At 36.3% G+C, this 27,901-nt stretch overlaps 1 protein-coding gene across 8 annotated transcripts in view; it reads left to right on the top strand.

Annotated features, from left to right (window-relative positions):
- Positions 1–27,901, top strand: part of SLC25A21 (solute carrier family 25 member 21) — a 421,523-nt gene that overhangs the window by 89,615 nt on the left and 304,007 nt on the right. For 2 of the 8 annotated variants that reach the window (XM_032481919.1, XM_032481915.1), the window contains exons 2-3: positions 5,208–5,370; positions 22,726–22,773. The exons of 3 other annotated variants lie outside the window; for them this stretch is intronic. The gene's annotated coding sequence lies outside the window, so the exon portion shown is untranslated. The remainder of the gene's footprint in view (positions 1–5,207; positions 5,371–22,725; positions 22,774–27,901) is intronic. 3 more of the 8 variants (XM_032481920.1, XM_032481917.1, XM_032481916.1) reach the window with 2 other exon arrangements.

Genomic DNA, 27,901 nt, shown 5'->3' with positions numbered 1-27,901 from the left:
TGTCACAGTAACAGACTGAAAGATGCTATCACAGAAGAATTAACTGCTAAATAGTAGTTCATAGCACAGACTTTGGAGCCAGACTCTTTGGATTCATACTCTTACTCTGTCACTGTCTAGCTGTGTGTAACTGTGAACAAGTTACTTAACATTTTGACTCAGTTTCTTCATCTGTAATATAATGATGATGATAACAGTATATACTTCTTAGGGTTGCTGTAAGGATCAATAGTTGATATTTATAAAGTGTCTGCCACTTAATAAATGCTTTATAAATATTGACTATTACTATTATTTGAATGTCTCCTATGTGGTAGGCTCTTCTGTCAGATACAAAGATATATAAGACACGAACTTTACTGTGAAGAAGCTCATGGTTTAATATATGAGAAGATACTTAAATAATGATAATATAGCATGAGTATAGCCATGGACACAGTCAAGTTAGAAAAGTAACCAGGGAAGCAGGGACCCCTATCTGGAGATATCATGAAAGGCTTCATGGAGATACATAATCTTTCTTGAGAGAAGAATTTGAGGGAGGAGGGAGGGGGTTGACACCAGTTCAGAAAGCATTTACATTCATCTGAAAACAAGAGTGCAAGGCCATGCGAGGCTCTCAGGAGCAGACCGACAGCAGGTGCCAGTTTGTACATTCCTCTCAGTGGAAAAGGACTGGTCTTGCAGACCAACTATCAGCTTCAGCAAAACTTGACCAAAATATGCAGGCCCTCAAAAGATCTTGCTGTGGCCTTTAAATTCTAATGTCCCCAAATCCAGTCAGTATTTCAGGTATTGTTACAGTGCATACTCAGAGCAGCGTCTGTCTAGTCCTTCTTACCAATGATAGGACAGAATCCATGTACCCTAAAATTAGAAGAGGCCTTAGACATCATCTGGCCCTGTCCCTTCACCTTACAGCTGAGAATATTACAAGTCATGGAGGAAAAGTAACTTTCATAAAATGACTGATTACCATATTTGACAGGCCTAAACACAAAATAACTATTAAGATCCCTTTGTTATTTCGTGTTATTTCATAGAAGTGATATAAAACAAAGATTGCTATTGAAGGTTGCTTTAACAGTCACATATACAAGTTGATCAAATGAATTGTATCTTTACCAATTTAAAGTCTACCAAAAGAGTGATGGTCACCTTAATGGTAGTAAAGATATAGGAGCTTTGTTAGGTAATAAAGACTGTTTTCTATTATTAAATTTCTGGCATTTAATAAATATTTGCTGATTTGACTTCAACAGATTTAATTGAACTGTATGGCTATTTAGTTAGTATAGAAAATAATTCGCCATTGATACACTTTATTCATTTTTCAAATTATTTAATAAAATTTTGAAAGTTTTAGATGAATAGGGTGTAGTTTTACTGTGATTTGAATGTGGGAAAGATCTGGCTATCAGATCTCATGAACACATTTCAAATTTAAAATTGCATGGATATGATCATTGCCACATGGGTAGGAAGCTGTTCATATGCCAAATGTAAAAACGCAAACCATTCCAAAAAATTTTTTTGAAATATTAGTATTCTAGATCTTAATATGCATATGTTGTTAAAATGGAAGATACACTCAAAATACTGAAGGAAGCATCTATTGACGAGATAGAACTAAAAATCCAGGAATAAATAAAATATTTTACCAAAAAAGAGCTTTTTCTTGTATGAAAACTCAAGTTAACATAAAATAAAAAGTGACAACAATATAATTCATCATGAGAGAGAAAAAGGGAGAATAAGATTTGGTTACTTCTAATTGTACATATTCACTAGAATCAGTCAGTGCTATAAGCCTTTTATTCTTAAAGGACTGTTATATTTTATCTTATTGGTGCTAAATGTCTGTTGATTTAACTGGGAGAATTTCACAAGATTTTCAGATACAGTAACTTTTTGGCTAAAGATGTGAAAAGGGAGCTAGGAAAATGAAAGGAAACTGCACAGTTCATATGAAAATCCTCCATTTATAACAATTTGTCCTTTTTCTAGCTGAATTTGCTGAAATTTTCTTAACTTAAATTTATCATACACTTGATTGGTCAGAGAAAAAAACTACTTTGTAAAGGATAAGGAACTCAGGACCCACCTGGAATACTGCTTTAGGTTCCAACTGTCATTGTATCACAGATGAAAGCAAAACAAAATTGTTTCTAAAAAATGATCTCGGGTGAGGAATGTCAAGACTGCAAAAACTAAAAATAGTTAGGGAGCCCTTGACTAAAGAGAGGTTATTATAGCCATGTATACATATTTGAAAGTTCTAAATCCAAAGGGAAGAAAATAGTACTGTGTTACTTTAGATATAATAGTAACAATTTAGAGGAGGATTTACATTAAATCTCAAATAAAAAATAATAAATCTGTGAAATCTATCTAAAATCATCTTTTACATTCTCTTGAGATGTGGTTAAAACAATCCAGCTCTCAGTGTGTGGAAACTTATTTAAATGCTTCCAGGGAGAGGAATGAGAAGATTTTGAAGTGTTTCTAGTTTTTATGGATCCAGGGTTAAAATCAATACCATGTCTAGATAAAGATTTTCGGAAGTTTGTATGGGAGAAAGAAAAGCCTGATGGTTTGGAAAGGTGTGATGGATCTGGATGAATGCTTGCCCCTTGGATGTAAAAATAAATTATCTTTCAGTGTTGACTTGGCTACAGACTCCAAGTCTGTAGTCGGAGGTCAGTGCACAGCAGGGTAGCCAGAATGTAAGGAAGAAAACTATGGCAAGCCTATCGTGTGTGGACCCCATGGGAAAGGGTGTGAGTCATTTCATTGACTTGGAGAGTGTGTAAATTATGGAGATATGTGTGTGTCACTTTATGGATGTACAGATTGAGTATTCTATTGCATAGAATTTGTAATACTTGTGAAGTTGTATAGTATCTTTACTTAGGTTGTTACCTAAGCTTTTAAAGAACAGGGTGAGATAGGGATCTTTGTTTCCAGTCTGTATCTCTGGACAGTTATTCTTATGTTGGTGCACTGATGAGGGTGATTAAAAGACTAGGCTCAGCTAGGACTGTCATCTAGGGAGCCTACCCCTTACCGCTACAGCAGAAAGGTTTCAGAGTAGTTGGATTTCCATGTTTGGAAGATCCTGCCTACCAGCAAAATATTTCAAAAGGGCCAGGTGGGAGCTTTAAGGCTTGGGAGTCATAAGAAATCCTAAGATGTCACTGTTACTGCATTCTTTGGCCAAGCAAGCCATGAAAGCGAGCCCAGATGCAAGGGGAAGGAAATGAGATTCCACCTTTCACTGGGAGAGGCAGTGAAGAATTTGTGGCTACATGTAATCTACTTAAGGCTGCCCTCTGTCAGAGTATTTACATTCCTGCATTCCTACCAAGGGCAAAAGAGAATTGCCTCCTTCCGATTTCCCCCAAACTCTCATTTTATTATAGCCTCTTCTTTGAAGTCTAATACTCATTATCTGTTATGAACTGAATGTTTGTGTTCCCCCCAAGATTCTTGTTAAAACCCTAATCCCCAATGTGATGGTATTAAGAGGTGGAGCCTTTGGGGGGGTAATTAAGTCATGAAGGTGGAGACTTCATAAATGGGATTCGTGCTGCTAGAGAGCTTGCCTTCTCTCTCTCTCTGCTCTCTGACATGTGACGAAACAGCTAGAAGATGGTCATCTACAAATCAGGAAGTGGGTTCTCATCAGAACCAAATCTGCCAGTATCTTGATCCTAGACTTCCTAGCCTCCGGAGCTGTGGGAAATAATGCTTGTTGTTTAAACTACTCAGTCTATGGTAATTCGTTATAAAAGCCTGGACTAAGACATTATATTAATCAGGTCTAGGTACTAATGAATTTCCTAGGGTGTGACTTCTCAGGTGTGACATGTTTCAGCATAGTTCCTTTTGATCTGAAGGTCTGTGAATTAGAGATGAGTTTATCTAAACTCCCCCCATAATCTCCCCCTCCCCATATACCTACCGTCTGCTGATGACTAAGGCATAAGATATCTACAGTACACATTTCTGTTCACAAAGGGGTAAAACAGGAGGCACATAGCCAAGAAGCTCTATGACAATTCTGATTTCAAGCTGGGAAGAAATCACCAGTTCATTGATCAGGGCCCAATCCTTCTCCCTAGAAATGATTCTCTGTGGCTCTTGGCATGGACCTCTGGGCTTTTGTTTTCACACTGAGTCTTTCTTCCTGTTTGTTTCTATTTGCAAAGGAATAACCTTCCCAGTCTGACTTCTGCTAGTAGAAGTTTGGCAATCAAATTCCTCTTTTGCTTTTGGACTGTCTTTGTATCCTTTAGTTGAAGCAGATATAATTTCTTAAACAAGTTGTGGACTTCCTGTGTATCAAATTATAATACATTTAATTAGACAAAAGCCACATCTACATTTTATTGCCCAAACTTGCCCTTCTCAATGTTGAGTTGAATGTCTGGGTGCTGTGACAGTGACTTTAAAATAGAAGCCTGTTACCTAGTTGAAAAGGGCAATGAGGCACACCCTTAAGATTCCTAGAAGCCAAATTGTCTAGCAGAGAGGGGCTAAGAGGCATACCTCTGTGATTCTTAGAGACTTTACTAGGCATACCCTTAAATGTTTTGGAGATTTCGCCAAAGGATTTTGGAGACATACTTGACATCTTTACTCTGAGGCCATGCTTTACTTATAGGCTCCAGATTTGATCTTTACCCTGAAGCCATTTCTAACTTGAAAATATTCTGCTGGGAGAGAATAGAGATGAGAAGCAGTTTTAATTAAACATTGAAAGGAGTGAAGTTCTGGACCTTTCTGTGGAGATTTACAGTTAGGTTCCTCTCACCTGTCAGATGTCTTAGGCAAGTAGCCAGTGACATCTCCATGGTTACAGACAAGCTTTGCATTTTTGAGTCTGTTGAATAATGTAGATATAGGTGGTGGCATCTTCTCGTTTAAGTACAGAGGTACACTTTTTAGCTTCAAAACCAGTAAGACATAGAAATTTAGTTCTGCCTCTGCTGCTCCCCTGATCCCAACATGACCCAGGTTATAACGGTAGTTTCCTATCTATGTGTTGTTAGAAAATGGTGGTTTAGCATTTGAAAAATGACATGGGAGAATTAGGTATTTGTATGGTCTAGCTTAATCTTGCAAAATCTAAATGTGTTACTGTTCTCATGAGTTCTTAGGAGACAACATTTTTTTCCTGAAGGTTTTCCTTGGCTTCCTTTCAGATATTATATTGATGGAGAAATGGAAGTAGTGGTCATTTTTCAAAACAGCCTAAGTGGGTACACAAACATGGCAAACAATGGAAGAACTTTGTGAATGGACCAGGAAAGAAGTTTTTAGAGAATAATTTTCTGTCTAAACAGTCTTCATTATTTGCTGATTGTGGTGAGTTCCATATTAATTTAAATTCTTTTTCTAAAAAAAAGACAAACATATATATATATTCCTTTTAGAAATGGTATGAAATCCAACACCTACAACTGTGCTATTAATATATTCTTATTGTTTTTCCTGATAAGCCTGAAAAAGATAATTTGAAGCCTGCATAGAATAGGTAAAATCACATCTACTTTGCGTGAAATTCAAGAAAGATTTGCTTTCTGTCACCACATGTGGATATCAATAACACACTTTTGTTTTCTAAGAGCAAAGCAAATCAAAAGCACAAGATTGCATTTTGGTTTTTAATCAATGTGAACTTCTTTACTGCCCAGAGACTGATTTAATAGTTTTTGTTATGTTACATATTTTCTGTATTTCTGGAATGATCATGCTGCATTAATTCATTTATTTTTGCATTGCTTTCTGGGTTTGGTGAGACCCAAAGCCTCCTGCTTTTGCCTCTTAGCAAAGTTCCAGCAATGGACCATGGTTTGCTCTTTGCTGCATTGCCACTTAAGGTCATATTTTTCTTATTGCTCCCATACTTCTGACTTTGTTCTGGTTTCACAGCAGTTGATTAGTATCAGTTATACTTGTGTTAGTGCACAAAATGTACGATTCAAAATATGTCTCAGTTGCCTGGACAGTGTCTTATTTGCATTTTCCAAGGGTGTGGACTTGACACCCAGGTTTCATTTCCTCTAGCCTACAGTCTGCTGTTCGTAATCTCACATAAATTGATTTCCAGGTTGGTTTAGGGATAATATAACCCCATCAGTGTGTGTTTCCTTAGCCTCAATGCCTTTCCAAATCCTTTGACTCATTGTGACTTTTAGAAATTATTGAAGTCTTCAAGGAAGACTCTAGTTAAATTATATCATAGTTCCTGTGTGAGAGATTTCTTTGTGATTAGTGCAACTCAGTAGTTGCTTAGAGGCTTTTGAACTGTGGTGTCTTAAGACAAACTACCATAAGGCCAAATGTTCTGGATACCATTGTCCTGATTGGCTCCTATTTAAGACAGATCTGGGGAATCTTGGGAGAGTAGGAACAGGGGCATTGCGTGGGGCAGAAATAGTTCAACATTTGCAGCTGTGTTCAGCCCAATACACTTTCAGTTCTTTTCTCATTTCTGTTGGGACCTCAGAATCCCCTATCCTGTACAATCTAATGATAAAACTTCTAATGGGGGGTGAGGGGGAGGTGTAAAGGCAGAGCATAATCATGGATGTATACAGACTTTCAAGAAATCAATTCAACATCAGCTTCATGGAAACTTGATCCATATTTTCACTTTACAAGCTGTTATCCTGTTGATACTTTGATATCAATTGCAAAGTGTCTCTAACAGAAAGTTCCAGATTTGCCATTATTATTAAAATGATCATAGGGAGTAATATTTAACGAGATTTTCAAATTTTCCTTTTCTATTCTAAATTCATACATATTGATAGTCCAGTGCAATTAAAATGCCATTTTGAAGCTATTTAACCCTCCCTCTCCCCCAACTACCTGCGTCCTGCAAAACAATAAAATCCTTCTTTAGGGAGAAAAAAAAAAAAAACTAAGGCCAGTATATGTCATAGTCTATGATTGTGTGAAAGAAAACCTAGTTAATCTGATTAGACAGGCAATTAAGAGAGCAGATATGCCCTGCTCATGGCACCAGATCTGGGAACACCTGGCAGCTTCCAAGGAGAGGAGATGGTGTAGTGTAAAGAGCAAGGGGCGGGGAGCCAGCAGCCTGTGCTAGTGCTCTGGCTCTGCGGCTTCCCAGCACAGTGACTTTGGGCACGTCACTCGACTTCTTTGTAGTTGTGCTGCCTCATTTGCAAAATGAAGGTTATGGTACACCTAACTGATAAGGCTGTTGTGAGGATTACGTGAGTTGATTTGTGTAAAGAATTTAGAACAGGTTCTGGCACAGAATAATCCCTCAAAAAGGTGCTAACTGATGTTTTTAGGTATTGAAATGAAAACCATTGGCAATAAAGTATCAGCATAACCTTCTTTAACACATTTTCAAGCACTAGGAGACAACATAATCCCTATAATTCCTCCATCATCCAGAGGGGAAAGATCATTTCACAGATACTCGAGAGGGGAGACCTTCAAAAACTCCGGAGATGAGTCAATCACAGAATCAGATAGAGAACCCAGGTTTCCTCATCCCTAGTCAGGTGCTGGACCACGATCAGAATGAATGATGTTGAACAATGGCTCTGCTGTTCAGAGCCTGACCTTCCAGGTCCAAATGGAGACTCCAAAACAAACAAACATGAGTTCTTGTTTTTGTTACCCTGGGGTGGAAACTGCTTTCGACTTTGGGGAATTAAACTCATTACTTTGAGTCCTGGATGTCTTGAGGTTTCTTCAGACTGAGTTCCTGTCATTATTTTGTGATTCTTGATGAAACTCACTCTTTTCACTTTCCAGTTTTGAAATATTAATGAAATTCTTTTCTCCAGCAGTTTGTCTTTTCACTCAACTATACATGCCCTCACAGACTCCCTTAAATGATGGAAAGTATTAGATTAAAAAAATAATTACAGAAAAATTATAGAATCCGTTAATTCTATGGTAATAATTTCCAGAGAGATTTCCTTTGTAATTGTAGTAATTTAAAGTCACACCTCTATTATACCACATACTTTCCTAATCCCTAGGAAGTCCCAGTATAGAGATACTTGATGATTTAGCCTGTCTTCTCTAGATAACAACATACACAGAAATGCTTGTAAACTTTAGAATCAGGTAACTTCAGATTTGGAAGGGGTCTTTGGAGACCTCACAAACCAGAGGCTTTAAAGCTGTGCTGCTTTTACTCTCGGCATTTTAGAAGCAGCATCCTGGGGGACAAAGGGAGTAGGGAACAAGAGCATCTCCCTCTCTTGTTCCCCCCAACTGAATTTCGTGAATGTTTTATATATTGGTCATCTCCGTAATATTTATTTTAAAGAATGAAAAGATTGTTCAGTTGAAATAGTGTTTGGGAAACAGTGGAATAGTTTTTGGGAAACATTGATCTAGACCAGTTTTCTCATTTTGCCCAGGAGAAAACAAATGGCAAGTAAATACCTTCATCTTCACCTTTGGGATTTTGCTGCAAATATAAAAACCAAAAGGTTGGAGGTCAGTCCTTAATTGAAGTCATGATGAGGTTAGAAGAGCATTCTTTATTATGTAATTTCAAATTTTACTTTTCCTTTCTTCATGAGCCTGAAGTCTTTCTGGATTTTTAGTGCTTCATGACTATACCTTACCTTAGGAAAACCCAATACTGCACATAAAAATTCAAGTTTCTAAAACTAAAAAGAATGATTAGTCACTTTACACAAAGCAGTGTTCCTATAAATAACAAGGCAAAAGTTCCAGTGGTACATTCAAAACTGATATTATTTCTAAAACCTGCTTACCTATAATCTTTGAGAATCTCCTTTATGTTATATATCAAAATATATTGGCATTGAAATTTCTCTTGAATAGATAAGTGTACCTTTAGTTTAGAATAATAGTCTACCGTTAGTTTTCAGAAGAAGAAACATGCTTAATTTTGCATTTAAATAAGATAAAGTAAACATTTTGCACTTTTGTTTTTATTTTTTATATACTGGGAAACAGCATAAGGTTATTAAAAAGGAAAGCCAAACACATTGAGTTAAAATACTAATAACAAAATGGAAAAAAATGTTTTTAATCCTTGATGTATGTTTCTTTACATACTTTTATTCATTCCTCTATGTGCTGAGTATCTACTATGTGCTAGACTTTATTTCTAACACTGAGAATGGAAAGTAAGGCACAGTCCCTGCCCTCAAGAAAGGGAAGCTTCCTAGAAAGATCATATCCTGAAATGAAACATCAAAGACAAGTAAGCAAAGACAATTGGGAAAGAGTTTAAGAAGGTTGCAAACTCAGATTAGGCAGAACAAGTGAAGTGATTGTGAGTGGGCCCCTGGGGACTGCAGGTAGCCATGTATGGTTGGAGCTCAGGCTGGAATGTGGAGAGAAATAGAAGGAGGTATGTCATGAATGGTCTTTTACACCATGCTAAGGAGGCCTTATCCTGGGAAATTCTTTGAGCATTTGAGCAGGAATGATTTACTTAGATTTGTAGTTAGTTTCAAAAGATAATTGGTTGTAATATGCAGAATGGATTTGAGAAGAGTACCACTGGATAGTACTGCATTTGTGTAAGGGGAGTGGTGTCGGTGTGAATCAAGGTGAAAAGTGGAGAGGGAGAGGAATGGACACATATAGTGATATTAAGCCAGTAGAAACCACAGGACTTGAGTTGTATCTGTGTTTAAAGGTGGAGAGGACTGGAGAATGTCCCCAGGGTCCTGGTGTGGGTTGCAGGTAGCTGGTTCAGCAATATCCTGAAATAAAGAATTAGAAGGGGAACATGGAGGGTTTGGAAGATGGAGTGATGCTGTCAGTCCTAAATGCTTTGGATTTGGATTTCTTTGGATAAAACAAGTAGAGATGTCTCATAAGGAGTTTAATCTATGAGTCTGGAGTACAGTAGTGGTACAGAGCTGGTAGGCTCTGGCATGTCAGGAGGAAATCAAATATGTAACAGGAAACAGAAGAGAGTAATAGCCTGAGTATCATGGACCCATTGTTATAAAAAAACTCACGTGCCTTAGTTACACAATAAGTGTGTTTCCTCAAAGGCCGTGTAAACAAAACTTTTATAAATTAATTTTTTAAGTTCACTGAAGAGATGGTGTACAAATGAATCTTATAATGTGAAGAATGCTTTTTTTTAAATATAATTAATATCCTCCTAATTTACCTTCTTCAGGAAGACTTTGTCTATTAAATTTTCTTAAATGAAATTAAAGCTAAACAATATTTCTGTAAAGAGTTAGTAAATGTACCTGGAATTCAAATACATTGTTTTCTACTTTAAAAAAAGAAAGAAACTTCAGAAAAATGAGAGTCTAAGAAATTCCTTTGAAAATTATTAGACGTCTTTTGAAGATTGTGAAATTAAGTTTGTTGTTTTTGTTTCATTTGTAAGGTTCTCCACGTAGAAGAAATTGGGGGGTATTTTTGAAACAAGTTTGATGATATCAAGAATAAGAATTTTTCTCCCTCAACATAACTTAGTATTTTTACTGTTCTTAGAAATCAGAATAGACACTTTGCTATGTCCTGAACTGGGCTTATAGCTAGCTATGTGGCAGCTGAAGCAAAAAAATTCACATTCTGCACTCTATTTGTTTGCCAGCTTTAAAAACATGTCAACAAACTGAGAGTATCAAATTCACATGTCTGTTTTTCTATGGCAAGTAAGGTTACCCCTTAATGTATTATGGGGGAGAAATCATGGAAGACAAAGTTACAGGGGAAGCACTTTCCCTAGCAGAAATTGCTTAAGTCGCAGCTTCTTCACTTGATGTTGTGAGAAAAATGAGAATTGATTCACTGAAGTTTTCCTGATCTCCTTACACTCATTTACCTTGAGATAATCTAGTTTAAAGACACAATAATACTTATAATCTTCAGATTTAATTTGGATTAGGAAGGCTTTCTTAGTTTCGGTGGGGACGATGTTGAGAGAATTGGGATTCTTAATCATTTATGCAAAAATGTATCCAGGTTGTCACCTGCTAAGTTCTGCATGGTGTGAAAAAATTGCAAAAATGATGTTCAATGTGTTGTCTGAATTTTTTTTTAAGGAAATAGGACATTAATTTCTTTAATTTCCTTTGTTGTTGTTGTTGGAGGTACTGGGGATTAAATCCAGGACCTCATGCATGCTAAGCACGAGCTTTACCACTCAGCTATACCCTGACTCCCTGAGTTTTTATTTAGGTGTATATTTTAGCCCACTGCTGGACTTGCCTGTTATCATGGTTTGGCTAGAGTCACATTACTAGTTTTGAAACTGGAAGCACTTTTTCCTTTTACATATTTGGTTAAATATCAGAAAATTCTGTAACTAGCAATTTTTGTTCCTACTCAACAGAAATAGATCCCATCTATGTGGTAGTGATAGCTCAGGCACTAGCACCATTAACCAAGTGTTTTAGCATTTTAGAATGCCACATACATTGATTTCTCAGAGATAGCTAGTTATGGACCCAGATTGACTATATTTTAAATTTGCAAGTAGGCAAATAATGATCTAGTTTTGAACCCCTTCTTTGTCATAGGCACTGAGTTACTGAAAAGTTTAAGGCAAAGCCCGCTCCTTTAGGAATTTACAAACTAATTATGGAGCAAAAATAAATGTATAAGCTACATGAGCTAATTTTTCCCCACAAAAGGCAATGTTTCCAAGAACTGCATTTTAAAGCTTTTGCTCTTTTTCATTTATCCTCTTCCTCCTTCAAGCCAATAAATACAAGGAAATGTATCTTCATCTCCAAACTCCTGCACAGTCTAAACCCATATTTATATCCATCTAAGTTCTGGACTTCTCCCTTTGAATGTCCCATACAACCTTGAATTCAAAATGTTAGAATGAATTTTATCATCCTCCCCAATCTTACAATCACTTCTTAATCCATTGTCTATTTACCTTATTGCTCAATATGGTAATATCGCTTAGCTCTTCTCTATGCATTTCATCAATCAACGAGTACTTAGAATTCAATTTCCTCTGTCTCTTTCACTTTCTTTGTGGTCTGTCCACTTCCCTCAGTCTTTACACCCACCATCTAAGCCTAAACCTCTGTCCCCTCCCATCTGGGCTACTTTGATAGCCTCTTAATTGGTCTTATCTCTGATCTTGTTTTCTTGCAGTTCATTCAACACAGTAAAATGTAAATTTAATTATGTCATTCAGTTGCTATTTAAGTGTCCTTTATAAGTCTTGATATAATTCAAGCTTCTTACTTAGCATAAAAAGGTCCTTCTCACTAACTTCCTCTGCCCCGACCATGTAGAACTTCTTGTAACTTTGACTTGCCCCTGTAACAAATTTCTGCAAATCCACCAAAACCCACCTTAAGCACTAGTTCCTCCAAGAGGCTTTGCTGAACCTCTCCCACAAGTCTATTTACAAGGTGCTTGCCATATTTACCTCCCTTATAGCATAGATCAAACTTTACTGCAGTCATCAAGTTATTTATCTATATTAGACACCGAATTAGATCCTTGAGGGCTGAGTCCTAGCCTTAGTGACTGTATATTCCGGTGTCTAGCATAGTACCTGCCACATAGAAGCAGCTCAATAAATGCCTTTCAGATAGGCACAGCCTCACAATGGAAGACAAGTCAGCAATCAAAATAAACATACTAATGATACATACAACAGCATGGATGAGTCTCCAAATAACTATGCTGAGTGTAAGAAGCCAGACAAAAACAGCCCATACTGTATGGTTCCGCTTATGTAAAATTCTAGAAAATACAAATTAATCTCTAGTGACAGAAAACAGATCAGTGTTTGGAGAGGCAGTAAGGGGAGAGAGGGATAACAGAGGGAGATGAGGATTCTCTTGGGGGTGATGAATATATTTATTAACATCTTGAATCGTGGTAGTGGTTTCACAGGTGTATATAAATTAAAATGATCAAGTTACACATTTTAAAAATATACAGTTTATTGCATGTCAGTTGTATCTTAGTTAAAAATAACACCAGTAAGACAGCAGAATGAATGTTTTAAGCTTTACTAGGACATGCAGTCAGGGACTTGATAGGATCGTCTGCTAATGACCATGGTGCTCTGGCGGTGGCTTGGGCTGATAGTCCTCACTCCCTACCTTACCTCATTTTACCTCCCCTGATGACTCATTAGCAACTACCTGTTCCCATTTATAAGACAATGTTAGATTCAGTTGTTTGGGGATATTGGAAGTAACCAAAACTTTGGATCATGGGGTTGTGGACTATATTTTAGAAGAAGCAAAAAGGGGGCTGTGGAAAGGCATATCCCCTGTCTATGTTGTGGTGAGGATGGGGGAGGCGTGTGAATGGCAATGATGCTGGGGGACCCAGACCAGAGGGCACAAGACCCCTGGAGGCTGTGAATCTTGAGGCACAGGAATCTTTGTATTAAGGAAAATGGAAAGGCAGATAACTCTACTAGTCTCTCACTAAGAAAAATACCTCAAACAACTAAAGCAAGTTCCCTCTACGGTCTGTAAAACCAGAATTAAATGCAGCACGATTTTAGGACCAAGGGGAAGACTCTATTCTATACCTTCCTCCCCCTGTAACATTTTTCTCACTTTCTGAATATTCTCTTAACTCCTCTCTCAGGAGATACTTTTATTCTATAACAGGAAATGAGGGTTGAATTGAAAATTCTTAGAAGAGTGAATATATTTGTGATAATTAATTTTAGGTAAAGTATAGAAAGATTATATCTTGCTGTTTTTATTTGGAGAAGTTAGAAATTAAAGAGGCACTTAATACTTGAGGTTGAGAAAGGAGAGAGGACTCTCCCAAATGCTGGAGGGGAGACTAGAGGCAAAAGACTTATTTTTTCAGATGTTACTACTTTGCCAACTCTGTTATTCTTCATTTTTGTACTGACAAGTGGAGGGTGGATATACCCTATGTCTCCTCAGAAATCTTGAATCCAGTGGGTGTCACCACTAATATGCCTACAAGATAACAGAGGACAGTGGGTGAATGGTCATTTAAGATATGCTTAGCCATCACAGACCAAAGAACATGACAGCCAGAAAAGCAGACTTCAGTTCAGTCAAGTAATCATGTTTCTTGACTTTCTTCCATTATAATACAGTGAGCACTGAACTGAGAACTCTAGAATCACACAAAAAGTATTTGGTTATAGCATCGTTCCATACTCACAAAGAGCTTCAAGTTTAAATAAGGATGGAACGATATATGCAAATGAAAGAACAAAAGAACAGAAGCAGAAGAAGCATATGAAAAATATAAACATCTGCAGAACATATAAACATCTTCCTAAGAGATTTCCCCTGTCAGTGTGCAAACAGGACTGTTGAAGTGATGCGGTTGAGTAGAGCCATACAGGGGGATAGGGTCAGAACATAAGCAAGAAAGAAGGGAAAAAATCACCAAAATCACCTCTGAAGTTTGGTGAAAAAAATAAATGTGTTAGTAACTGTGCAAAAGAAAGAGATGAGTGTAAATAGTATGAAAAGGGGAGGAAAAAAGAGATGGAACTCTCACCTTAGCTGATAAATTGTCAAGTAATGGCTTCTTCCATATGGAAGCAATGCTGGCTATTGTAGGCTTTCCTTGTGTAGAGGATTCAGGTAAAATTCAAAATCAAGTTCACTGCATTTTAAAAAAGACTGATCATTAGTAGCAAAAGTAAGATCATGGTGACACTTCTGGGAACTCAGTACTGCATACTAAAGGGGATATTCTGAAAAATTTAAGTTTGTTACATTGCAAGAATAACCAGAACTTAGAAATCCTTCCAAAGAAGGGCACTAGGAAGGGAATGTGTGCCAGGCTGAAGAGCAAAACTTACCTGTTAGCAAAACGCTTGAAAAATTTTAAATTATTTTGTTTCACCAAGAACTCTGAAGCAAAGTGCCTTCTGGTCCCCCAGCCCAACACTCAGTTCCCTACCCTACTCCCTCCCCCTTCCCTCCTTTTGAGATTGTCTTTTGCTTCCAACCTGTCATGATGCATGTACCCAGGCACATTGTAAAATAATTTAATGTTCATTTATGGAAAGAGAAAACATTCCCTAAATCTTCTTTCCAGGCCACCTGTAAACTAGTGACAGGGCTAGCTAAGTAAACAGGAAAGCAAGCGTCCTCTGCTTCAGAAACTAAACACTCACACAAGGAGTGATTCTCTGGATAGGTGGGTCATTCATGTCTGAACATCTGCTTTTCTTAGCTTGCCTCTCCTTTTCCCTCTCTTGATGTATAAAGTCCTTAACTTTCTTTATTCATGTGAAATAAAATCTCCTTTATTAATAATGGAATGGAAGCTGGTTTGGATAACTTGAACATTAAAATTTTGGAAAGTATGGAGAAGTGGTAGAAAAAGAAACCAACCAGACCCACTGATTAGAGAACATGTGAACGAATACATTATAAAAAGATAGACATTTTGAAGTTTTTTTAACTAAGAAAAGATTTCATCTTGTTGTTAAATGTTGGGTATGTATGATAAAAATGTTAACAGAGCAGGTGTACTTTTAAACTGCCTGTAGCAACCAGAAAGGCAGGTAGAAATCCACATTTTGCACGGGAGGTCAGCTTGAACCTCTGGATTTCACTCCATATTCCTGATCTGAAGTTTTACTTTTTGATTATAGCACAGCCTTGGCATAAGAATCCAACTCGCTAAGTGTTCAAAAAAAAAAAAAAATCTGTGGCATTTCCTGTTGGTTGGAAGCTGTTTGGCTTTCTCCATTACTATTTAGTGTTATCATTGGCCAGGCACCTTTGCTGGGTAGAAAAATACTGGTGCAAATTTTACTGGCGAGGTGGGAATAGAAGCCATAAAAATTCTCAATTTCCCTTTTAAAAACTTAACTCATTTGTCCAGGAGGAATGAATACAGAAGGACAAGAGATTTTAGACTTCCCGTACATATGGGTACAGCAGTGTATTTTGACTCCAAGCACAATAAAACAACCTTACTTGCTGGTGGTATATGACATAATGACCCAAATATGTTTTTAAAAAATCATTTATTGCTATACATAAACAGCAAAGTTAGCGCAAGGGATGATAAAATAACACGGGTAATTCTTCCTTTAGCTGGGAACCATTGGCGGCCCATTAGGATTCCAGATGTAGCTGTGTGTGCTTTTCCATTTGTTTTCCAATGTCTAGTGCTTATGCCCTTGGTACCTTGATGGTGCTTGTCAGGCATGTTGGCTTTTCAGCTTGAGGTCTTCCTTGGAGAAACACACTGATCGGGCTCTGGGCTATAAAGCACACTATTGTCTTGGGCCCAGTTTGTTGAGAATATAAGACCCAGGGCAGCCTCCTGCCAAAGGTCAAATACCAGCTTGACCAAAGTTCCTCAAGTCAACACTGGACCTCCCCAGACAAGAGACACTTCAACTCTTCCTGAAGAAAGAGTGTTAATATATATTTTTTTAAATCACTCTGTAATAACAGAGATAGTTAGTGTGAAAATAAGCTGAAATGTATTTTGATAAATTATTATAGCTGCTCTCGTAAAAAACGGCTTGCAGGGCCAGAAGCTTACAAATAAAATAAAAAATAAAATCTATTCCAATGTTTTGAGCATTTAAAAAAGAAACAATCTCCCAGCCTAAGAGACAGTCTAGTAAGCAGTATTGGAGGGCATAGTTGTAAAACTGTACAGATAGAATCATTGTATTTTAGGCAGAGAAAGAAAGCAGCTAAAAATAGAACCATAGCTAATTTAGCCAGCACCCTGACTGCCAAAAATGCATGTCTGAAATCAGGTGGGTGTTTCTTTATGAGTCACTTAGCCAAATGTAAAATTTATAGCCCAGTCTTGTATATACTCTAGCAAAGTTTCAGAGCATCAGTTTATTACGGGGCTACTATTAAGGATGCTTAAAATTCCCCAGCTTTACACTCCTCACCCCAGGGGTCTAGCCTTGGCTAGTTATGGTTGGGCCTGGCCCAAATGCTCTTATTAGACAGGGATTTAAGTATTCAACAATACAGCTAGGCCTTTTCTGTGGAGCTGAATGCTGTTTCTCCAGGGGAGCTCAACTCACCCCTCCTGTGTCCAACGACAGCAACTTCCCTTTGCTTCTTACCACTTTTCACCTGTGCCCTGGCTTAGCCAATCGAGGGAAATAATGCTTAAAGAAAACAAAATAAATAGCAGATGGTTGAGTGTACTTTGGGATGAATAAATTATGGCTGCAAAGGGGGAAAGTGACTTAGTGGATGCACACTGCTATATTTGTCGCTGACATACAGGATGCTCAGCACGCTGACCTCAACATGTATCAGGCCCACCATCATTAATCACTCTGCATAATCCAGGCCAGAAATTTAATGAGCCCAGGAGATCCATGACCCTTTGGAGTGGGAGCTGAGAAAGTGAACTAGAGGCAAAACGTAATATACAAAAGTGGCTCCAAATAAGATGGCAGTGACTTCTTGGTGCCCAAGAAACTCAAATGATTTTGGATGGGCTTTATCCCATGTGGAATTAGATGGAGTACAATCATCAGATGACCTACATCTTCTATGGTAGGTTCATTATCTCTAATAAATAACAAAATAATTACCATCCCCCCATGATATCACAGTATATCATTCAGGAAACATTTCTAAGTTGTTAAATGGAGCACAGTGCTCAGCATTTTAGACATCAAATAGTTTATCAAATTCATCACCAAAATAAATCATGGAATACCTGTAACACTAATTTTCTTTGACAAATTTGGAATTTAAATGTAATTTTTATTAATCAAAAATTTTTTTAATCTGAAAAATTTGGTACTGTGTCTTCATTCATCCACGCATGGTACTTTTTCTCAGCCGAGCTACATCTCTTACAGCTGTACTACTAGACTAATGGAATAAAAATATATTTATATCCATCAATATCCTCTGAATAGTTCCATCAAGAAAGAGTGCCAAAATAAGAGGAGGTTAGAAAACAAAACTAGATAAAAAATAACTTTAGTTTCTTATAGATCCACTGAGTAATTTCCATTAGGTCTGCCCAGTTTCTTATAGTCCCTGGAGTGATGAATATCAAGTGGATGACTTTTGTTCCAGTATCTGAACATTCATTCTTTCTCCTTGTTGCTTAGTTGAGTTTTCTCACAGCATATTTTACTTCAGTTTCCTCAGAAAATATATTAAGATGAGGAGTTTGAGGTAAAAGTAACCCAAATGCCCATCGACAGGTAAATGGACAAAAAATAAAATGTAGCATATACATACAATGGAATATTATTCAGCCTTAAAGAGGAAGAAAATCCTGTTACATGCTGCAACATGGATGAATCTTGAAGGTGTTATGCCAAGTGAAATAAGCCAGTCACAAAAAGACAAATACTGTATGATTCCATTTATTCAAGATACCAAATGTAGTCTAATTCATAGAAACAGAAAGTAGTGGTTTTGGGGGGCTGAGGGAAGGGGAAATGGGGAGTTATTCAGGGGGTACAGAGTTTCAGTTTTGTGAGATAAAAAGTTCCAGCGATCCATTGCACAATAATGTGAATATACTTAACACTATTTAAATTCACTTAAAATGGTTAAGATGGTTGTGTGTGTGTGTTTTTTTTAAACACAAAAGAAAAGATGAACACATTGGTTGCATTCTCCTTTACTTTTTAACTGTTGGTTAGAATAGCCTGCTGGTGTACGTTGGATTTGGTAATTAAGTTCTCCCCAAAGCTAGTACATGGATTGATTTTTAAAATAAACATTTTTTTATGAAAAATTTCAGATATTCACTGAATAGAATAGTATCATAAACCACATATATCCATTACCAATGATAATTTTATAACAATTATAATTGAGTTATAATTGCAATTGTAATTTTGCCAATCTTATTTCATCTATTGCTCCACCTTTTTTTTCCCCCAATGGATTAGTTTTTTGTTATAGACTTGGCACTTATTTCAGAAACTCAGAATGCATTGCTTAAAGATCTTGTCACATTAAAATAATATTTGTGTCATTTAGATGTAATACTTTCTGTTGTACCTTAATTTCTTCAAACACAAAGTTCAGCTAGCTATACAGGAAAGACTATGGGGAAGGTCTGTGATTACAGGAATAGGAATGTTGAATGGGAGTGATCAAACACTTGTGACTGAATTTGATACTGCTTATCAGTGCTAAAGAGAAGAGGACTAAAATGCTTAACATCTTTGTTTAATCTGAATATAATATGAGAGAAAAAAAATTTTTTAAATGTGGTTGTTTTGCCATGACTCCCCAGAGAAGAAGAAAGGGATAGTCTGGGTTCATTCACCCACCAGCCATGTGACCTTGGGTGAGTTGCTTCATCTTTCAGGGCTTTAGTACCTTCACATATAAAATGATGACTTTGGAAAGACTAGTTGCTAAGGTCTTTTGTAATTTAAGAATCTTATGATTTGAGAGTAGGGAGTGAATATTTTACTGCAGAAGATTTCAGTAGATTAAATTCATGGCTGCACTTAGTCTAGTAAAGGCACTAGCTTTTGATATGGTTGCCACTCTATATAGGTTATGAAAGTTGAGATATCTTCTCATATCTCAGCCAAAACCAAGTGAAGAAATGCCTGTGATTTGAGGTAACCTGTAAGTTAGTATAGAATAGTTGCCAAAACATCTTGGTAAGGTCTTCTATTAAAGCTTTATAAAAGTTAATATGGTAAACAGTATTTGACATTCTATACCTGTTTTATATTCTAAATTTTTAAAACTTAATTTGAAAATAATATATAATGAAATAATTTTAAACTAAGGAATTACTTGGTTACTTTGAACCAAGGAATTTTTTAAAAGAGAAATTTCTTCATTAGAAAATTTAAGAGGAAAAAGAAAAATGTGTGGGAAACATGCTTTGAAATGGCTGACTGGAAGTGTGTAAGCTGTGTAAGAAATACTATTCACCATTCAAGTGCAAATGTTCTTCTGGGTAATTTTTAAATAATTTTGTGCAGTAAGAGTTGCTGCCTCTGAAGGCTCTGGGTTTTGGAAAGTGGCTCTGTATTAGAGTTCTGAGGAAAATGAGAAAGAAGGCAAAGGAGGAGCTTACAGAATGCTAATCTTTGGAAACTCCATTTCCCTTGAACAGTGTCCTGCTCATCCTCAGAGTAAATGTCAATGATCAAAGAAGCAAAGGAAGTAGAAAAGAATATCAGGAGTAACTGAGAGCTAGAGAAGGGTCGGGGACTCACATGAAGTATTTGAGAGTGAGGTAAATCATTTTCAGGGAGGGAGCTTCTCTTTTCAGGAGAGGGGTCTTATCTGGGAGAACTGCTTTGACACTGCTTATGAGAACACGTCTAAGGAGAACTGAGTAATTTGACTTTATACTTGACTTAGCACTTAAAGATGCACTGTTTAAGTGCCTCTGACTATGCCCCATTTTCTTTATAAATTTGAGTGAGTGGCATTTGCCTATTCATTAAGTTTTATGCATAAGAACAGCGGGCTTTGTGTTTCTCGAAAGGAAAACACTGACTCTGCGAAGTGGTGGGACCATTGCTTCATGTTACCCTCCTCGGGTTGTTGACAGCTAGGAACGTCGACTGGTTTCTTGTGCCCTATCATTTTTGAAAATCTCAGTTAGTAGAATTTACATTAACTGTCTGAAAGGGAAAAATTAAACCTTCCTTTAAAATATTGCTTTTCACTGAGTTCCTCTCTAATCCTTAGGTAAATTGTACGATGTTGATCTAGTTCCAGAGCACATTTTCTGAATGGAAACCCCGAACATGATAAATTCTCCTATTTAAGGAATATTGACCCCAAAGAAGGATCATAATGTGAAACATTTTAGAGAAATAACACATGTAACTCCATTGTTTCTATTATTCTGATGTGCTGGCAAGCACTAGTTAAAATAGTTGGCAAGGGCCAGCAAGAAATACTATTTAGACTTAGGAAAGCTACAAAACTATCCCAATGGAAAGGTAAATATGTCATGTTTTGTGTCCAGCAATAATAATTATAACAAGAACATCTGAGATTTTTTTCCCTGGGCTTTACACCACCCAAGTAATTTTCTTCAAAATATTAATCTTCTGGTGCAATCTTTTCCCTCTCCCTCTCCCCGTCTTTTTTGTTGAGAACTGAATTGAATGTACCTGAATGAATTAAAATGCCCTAAAGATGTTACTTTATTGAAGAAATGTTATCCTATAATTCAAATAGTTGTTAGTATTAGAAAAATATTTTAATGTTATTGTTTCTTCATACATTTAGGTATGCATCCACTGATATAATGGAGATTGACTTAAAAATTAACGATGGCCAAGACTTTAGTCTTTGTTTTCTTCAAGAACTTAAAGTCTTGTGTTAGATAGATACTATTTGAATTTTTTTTAACTATTTAAAAATAATTTCTGGAACATCATTTAAAAAAACTACCAACAATCTACCACTGATTTTCCCTTTATTATCATAGGCAAGTGGAAGCAGAAATAAAGTGCTTAAATAAGAGAGGAATAACATTGATAATTGTGATACATGAATGAAAAGCAAAAGTTTGCAAACGAGAAATGGAATTTGAAGTGACTTGAGTGATTTATTTTATTCTGAATAGTGTTAAACACAAAAGCCTCTTCCTCAAGAATATTCCTTTGCTGTGATTCTTTATCATAATTGTTTTTTTCTCAACTGCTGTTAGTATGCCAAGGTTGAATTAGAAAAATAAAATGAGTTACACTATTAAAATAGACTTGTTTGGGGACTCAAGAAGTAGCTATTCATTTGTTACTCTTCATAAAATCTCTATACAAAAAATGATCTTTACAGTTATTTGAGAATTGGATATAATTTATCACTTCAGTAAAACTTGAAAAACTTAGTCTTTTAAACTCAAAATATTAAAATATTTTCTCAGGAAAGATACTGAAAGTTATTACTGTAATGTAATTATGTATTGTGTAATTATGTCTTGGAAGATTTAATCAATTGGTATTTGAAAAGGTTTCTAGGTAAAGTTTTTAGAAGATTACGTTTCTGGAATTTTTTATACAGTGGAATTTCTGATGCTACAGTAAATTAAAAAGTTGGATGATTTTCATGTGATATCCTATTTCACTAATACAGAACAACCTTGAACCACACTAGAGCAATAATTACTTAACCTAAATCAGAGACCAAGCCAGGCCAAACAGCTGTTTTCATTTTGTTAGGAGATCCATTTGATTTACTCTTTTAGTCAGCTTTCATTACTGTAGAAGACAAAACTTCACTTGAGTTTTTAACCCTGAATTCTCTGCCTTGTTTGCTGCCTGCTATAAAATTGCATGGTTGAGCTGCCACAGCCGCTGAGCACACTCCGGAGCTACTGTAGTGTTCTGGGAGGCTGCACGTCAGCTCGGGGAAAAGAGGAGCTTCACAAAAAGAGATAAGATCTAGGTCCTTCCTGCTGCCCTTTAAAAAAACAAAACAAAATAAAACTAGTCATCATTGTTCCGATTATAAGAGAAGCCTTTAAGAATGAATATCTGTTTCGAGTTCCAGTAGTAACTGTGTCATAGCTCAACTGTCTTGGATAGTACGGAAATGAATGTCAGAGACAGAGATAAGAAATTTGAATTCAAGTGAGTTCCTTATAGCTAGGTTCAGATGTACTAGGTTTCATTACCCCTAAAATTTATCTCTTATATGCTGTAGTATGTCCTCTTTTTAATTGTGAAACCAGTTTTCCTATAATTTCTAAAATGAGGATGCATCAGTATTTTGTAGTTTGTATCATGGTGTTTGTAATTCCATAACATGTTGTCCCCTCTCTCCCCAGTGAAAATAAGATGAAACGATATTGAGACCTTGTGACTTCGTGGAAAAGGTAGCTAAAACCATTTCTTAAGATTACTGTCACTTGGGGGAAAAAAAATTGTTGGTGCTGATTAAATCTGTTTTTCTCTTCCCTCAAAGCAATCTGTATCTACTCCTTAAGTAAACAGAACCTGGCAAGACAATAGGTTCTCTGTGGCTGCACAGATTGACATAAATAGAATCAACCACACAAAGACAACTATTCGATGGTCATGATAAACTCCTTGACATATTTCTGCTGTATTACAGAACTGCATTTCTTAACTACGTCTCTTCTAGATTTTTAGAGTTCCTTGAAAAAGACTTTCATGGTCAGATAAATTTTGTAAATACTTTCTTAGAATATCACAATGCACGATAGCATATTGTAACCCTGAGAAATCCAGTAGAAAAAAAAATCTTTTAAACTTAGTTGAATTCAGTATTTCCCACACTCATTTGAATATGAAACACTTTTTTTTTTTGCATGACACCGAATATCCCACAAAATAGTTTTACTTTAGATACTAGTTTGCATTGGGGCATATGCTTTATAGATATTATCTAATGTAATTATTTCTTAATATGCAAAAATGTGTACAATTTAAAGTTGGTGGAGACAATGAGCTCCTTTTGGTGCTTTTTTTTTTTTTTTAATAACAAAATTATTTGGAGGTCTTGCTACTGCTAGCTAAGAAAGATACTTGGGAGATTACCAGCTTGGTCAAGGCTCTTCATAAATACCTTTATTAAGGAGTAATCATTTTGACAAAACCTGGAGAACTGTAGTGATGCCTCTACCTTTTTCTGGCCAACTCATCATAATAGTTGGAGAAGAGTCTTATTGAAAATAATTGAGAATTGATGATATGTAGAAAAACAAAGATTATTTCCTGTGGTACAACAGACTCTTTACAAACAGCCATGGACTGCATCTTAGATGTTAGCAATTCACAAAGAGAGAAAGCTGGTTGAAGATTGCTTCTTTATTTAGGAAATCTAGTCTTAAGAAGATGGCTGGTATCCTCTGGTGCTTTTGTGTTATCGAGGATGTACAGGGTTATGTCCAGAATAGCTCCTAACCTCCATGGTGAAGTGTAAATGACTGCAAGCCTGGTCCAGGACTTCTTGCCTTTGCTGCAGGTTCTGATATTTACTGCCCAGTTTTGTCCACACCAGTTTGAATTTATGTACTAGTCTCTTTATCTCAACTCCTCCCTTCTTTCTTTCTTTCTTTCTTTCTTTCTTTCTTTCTTTCTTTCTTTCTTTCTTTCTTTCTTTCTTTCTTTCTCCCTTTTCTTTCTTTCTTTTTTTTTTTAAAGAAGCTTGAGTAGGAGTTGCTAAAATTGCATCTGCAACAAGCAAATCAAGGAAGCTGAGGGCTGAAAATCTCTGTGTGAAGTTTACTCTTTTCACAGTCAATTTAATAAAATATGATAGATGTTTGCTAACAAGTTTGTTCTACAAGAGTGAGGAGGAAGCCAGATGAGAAAAGGACTCTTCAATTTGAAGAAATATGTACTATAGTCTTTCTGGCAGAGTTGTATAGTAGATGTGTTTGTTTATTACTCTCTGCTTGAACTATTATAAGTTGTTTTCACTTGATGTTGAAACAAATATTTCAGTCTTGCAAATGGCTGAATCTGAACAAAATTAATTTGCTGCTATGATAATTGCATTAATGAACAGCAGAGTATTAGCAATGCATCTCGTGGCAAATGTCAAACCATTACCACCATCATCACCATCAATATCCACATACCAAAATAATAAAAAGAATGTCTTCATTGTGTATAGCTTTCCGTAGTTTCAAAATTACTTTCAGTTATGTTATGTTCTTCTCAAAACAACCTCAAGAATTAGATAAGAGCAGAACTGTTATTTCTGTTTTAGAAATGAGCAAGGTGAGGTTCAGAAAATTTTAGTGACTTGCCCAATGTCACAAAGTTCATGACTGGTGAAGCTGAGATTCAAACCAGGATTTTTCTGATATCCAGTTCTTTCTACCTGTCTATTCTGTCTAAAGTAGTATAGTTCTGTCTGTCTTATTATAGTTTTCATTAAATATTTTGTCTGCCACTAACTTAAAAAAATATTCATCTTGCTTTTAAATTTGTAGGGTGTAAAAAAAATGCTGTAGATGTCTGACAGTGTTGATTTCAAATATAGTCATGTTTTCAGTGTAGTTTTTTCCCAGCTATTTACAAAATAAATGACTGCTTGTAAATTGAAAGATTTAAATTTACAAATGCTAAGTATTTTCTAAAAATTATGCTTCCTTATGGAACACAATAAAAACATTTCCCCCATTTCTGAAGCTAGACACATGTACATAAGGAAATTAATTACAGCCGCAGAGTGACAAAAGATTAAAAGTCTGTAAATTTTAATGTGTTGTTTAGTTTGAATAACTTTGCTTTTCCTGCTTAGATCAAGTACAAATGATCTGGGAAAGGAAAGATGCCAATAAATATACACATTATAAGTAACAAAGTTTTGGGCCTGTTTAAAAAACATTATTTTCTTCCTCTAATAATCCTTAAAATCCAGTAAAGATTTATCTTGATCCTATAAAATAAACATATTGGGAGACCCGTCTTACTTTTTGTATAGAGGATTATTCAGACTTCATTTGGAGAAACCATGTGCTAAGAGTTGAATTAGTTGTGCAGTTTACAGACTGGTATATAAAGATACCAGTAACTCACTAGAGTAGTAGGGTGTGGTCTTTAAAATGTGTGTTCAGTCATAAGTTTCACAGAACTAACTGCACACTGCCCTCAACTGACCCTGCTTTAGAACCAATGGCACTCCCATGAGACGACTGACAGGGATGAGGATGTGATTTTTGTCCCATGCACAAGAGGTGTGGGGTATGTTCAGCATCAATGTAAAACAGATGACTCAGTTATAACACAAAGCACAGGAGAGACTAAGACTGCCCCACAGAGGTCAGATTTCCATTAGCAAAGCTAAGCATTGGAATGAAATGATGGATTAGTTCAGTAAGGCAAAATCTTATTTACTCACTTTGCCCAAATTAGCACATTTTTTTGTCCTCAGTGATCTGGATAATTACTTCATTTCACTGCTGTCCTGTGTTTGTGCAGGCTTGGCCTTAACCAGTAATTAACATGGCCTGAATCGCAATTTGTCAGTCCAATTCAATTCAGCAAATAAATTTATGGAGCACCTAGTATCTGTTCATTACTATGCTGTGTTTTGAAATTCAAAGGTGACTAAAACGTGGCCCTGTCTCTCAGGAGTTCATAGACTGTGTGGTCAGGGAGGAAGCAAACTCATATCACTCCTGTAATACCATGTGGTAAGTGCTATATTAGAGCTGGGGGTGGGAGGAGACTGTTCTGTAAGTGCACACATAGGAGAATTGTGGATCAGAAGTCAAGGAAGTACTGTTTGAAGTAAGTTAAGTGGGAGTATACAGAGTATTTGGAAGAACGTTCTGGAGATTCAGCATTCATTATTTACATTTGAGATTGTAAATGCCAAATAAATACAGAATTAAATTTCTTGCATACAAAGGCAAAGATAGTTTTAGAAGAAAAATTAACTTACTGATGGGTGGAAAAAAGGGAATCTATTGGTTTTAAGTTTCCTTGTTGTTGCTAAGGTAGGTTAGTGCTCCTTCTAACAGAGGAAGTAACTGTGAACTCTTGACCAAAGGTGCAGGGAAATTGGATCGTTTTAAACACTGGTTTTTTTTAAGGTTCCTCTTGAACTTTAGAGATGGAGCACCAATTTAAAACAAACACACCATTCTTAAAGCAGCACATGGGTGCCCAATTGTGCCCTAAGGCTTTTTCTTCCATTTAGTTCTGTCTGAAGTTTCCTGGCAGCGCAGTAAAGTCCCTACATATTAATCCATGTTAAGGAAAAGGTTGACTTTTGGAACACTTTTGGAATAAAGATTGACAGTGAGATCCCTTCCAGAAAACCAACGGAAGCAAAGATTGTTATAGAATGTCACTCAGGTTTTCACCAGAGGAGCAAAACTGCTAGAGGTGTGTTCAGCCTGTTGGTAATCACAGCAATCAGAGGCAGCGTGTGAGAGTTGGGATGCTGACCTGGAGAAGTGATGCTGGAAATGGAGAAGGACCCTGTAGGAAAATACCTTAAATTGATAATCAAGCCTACACCAAGGGTTCCATTAGGTTATCTTTTAAAACCTCTTCCAGTTTAATAATTATATGCTATTGTTTTTATACTAAGAAGGAAATGTTGACTAACAAAAACATTGCTTGGAATAGTTTGTCTGAAAGTGATTTGTCCCAATCCATTTATTGTCTTATTCCGTTATAGATGACATAGGTTGTTGCCTGCCACCACAGAACTAAGTAAAGGCAAATATCTCAGAGACCAGATTTTATTAACTCATGATTAGAGTAATGTTTTAGGAGGATTAATTGGAAATGTGTGCATAAGCTGAAGATCTGGGGAAAACTGAAAGCGAAAAGTGTGGACAGAATGAAATAGTAATAACCTAGAGTAGATGTGAGAAGACATGGAACTAGGGTGATGGTAGTAGAAAAAAAGTAAAAAAACAAAATAAGAGAAATACAAAAGGAAGGACGGACAAGAATAAGTAACAATGGGACATGCGTGGAATAAGATATCGAGTAGAGTTGGAATGCTGGTCACAAAAACAGCCAAGTGGAAAAATTAAAAAATGAAAGTAATTGGAGGAGAAAAGGGAACAAGTATTAGTTAGGGCTAACTGGGAAAAGATTTGCTAAGAGATTAATGAGAGAGGCAGAGAATAAGCTGTGGAGAGAGAGAAAGAGGGAGAAAAAGAGAGAGAAAGAGTGGGGAAGAGGAGAGGTCTATCCTGTGTATTGACAGTAACAGAAAAAGAGAAGTCTGTTAAATTCAAGTGATGGGATCTTCCACGGAGATGACCTTCAGAAACAATTTGGTTTGGAATATTGAACTGCCTTCCCTATCTCTATTCTTCTTGCTGTTTTATTGCAATATACACTTCATTCAACTTGAACATAGTGTTTTTTTTTAAATAAGGAACATTTTAAACCACATCATATTACGCCTATAATTTTACATAATGTAGTACCTCAACTATACTTCAATAAAAAGTTTAAATAAATAAAAAATAAAATAAAAAATGCACAACCTAAAAAATAACA

This window comes from Camelus ferus, chromosome 6 (genome assembly GCF_009834535.1).
Source record: "Camelus ferus isolate YT-003-E chromosome 6, BCGSAC_Cfer_1.0, whole genome shotgun sequence".
NCBI classification, from domain to species: Eukaryota; Metazoa; Chordata; class Mammalia; order Artiodactyla; family Camelidae; genus Camelus; species Camelus ferus.
Note: the sequence above shows the minus strand (reverse complement) of the source record. Positions and strands in the feature narration are given on the sequence as shown.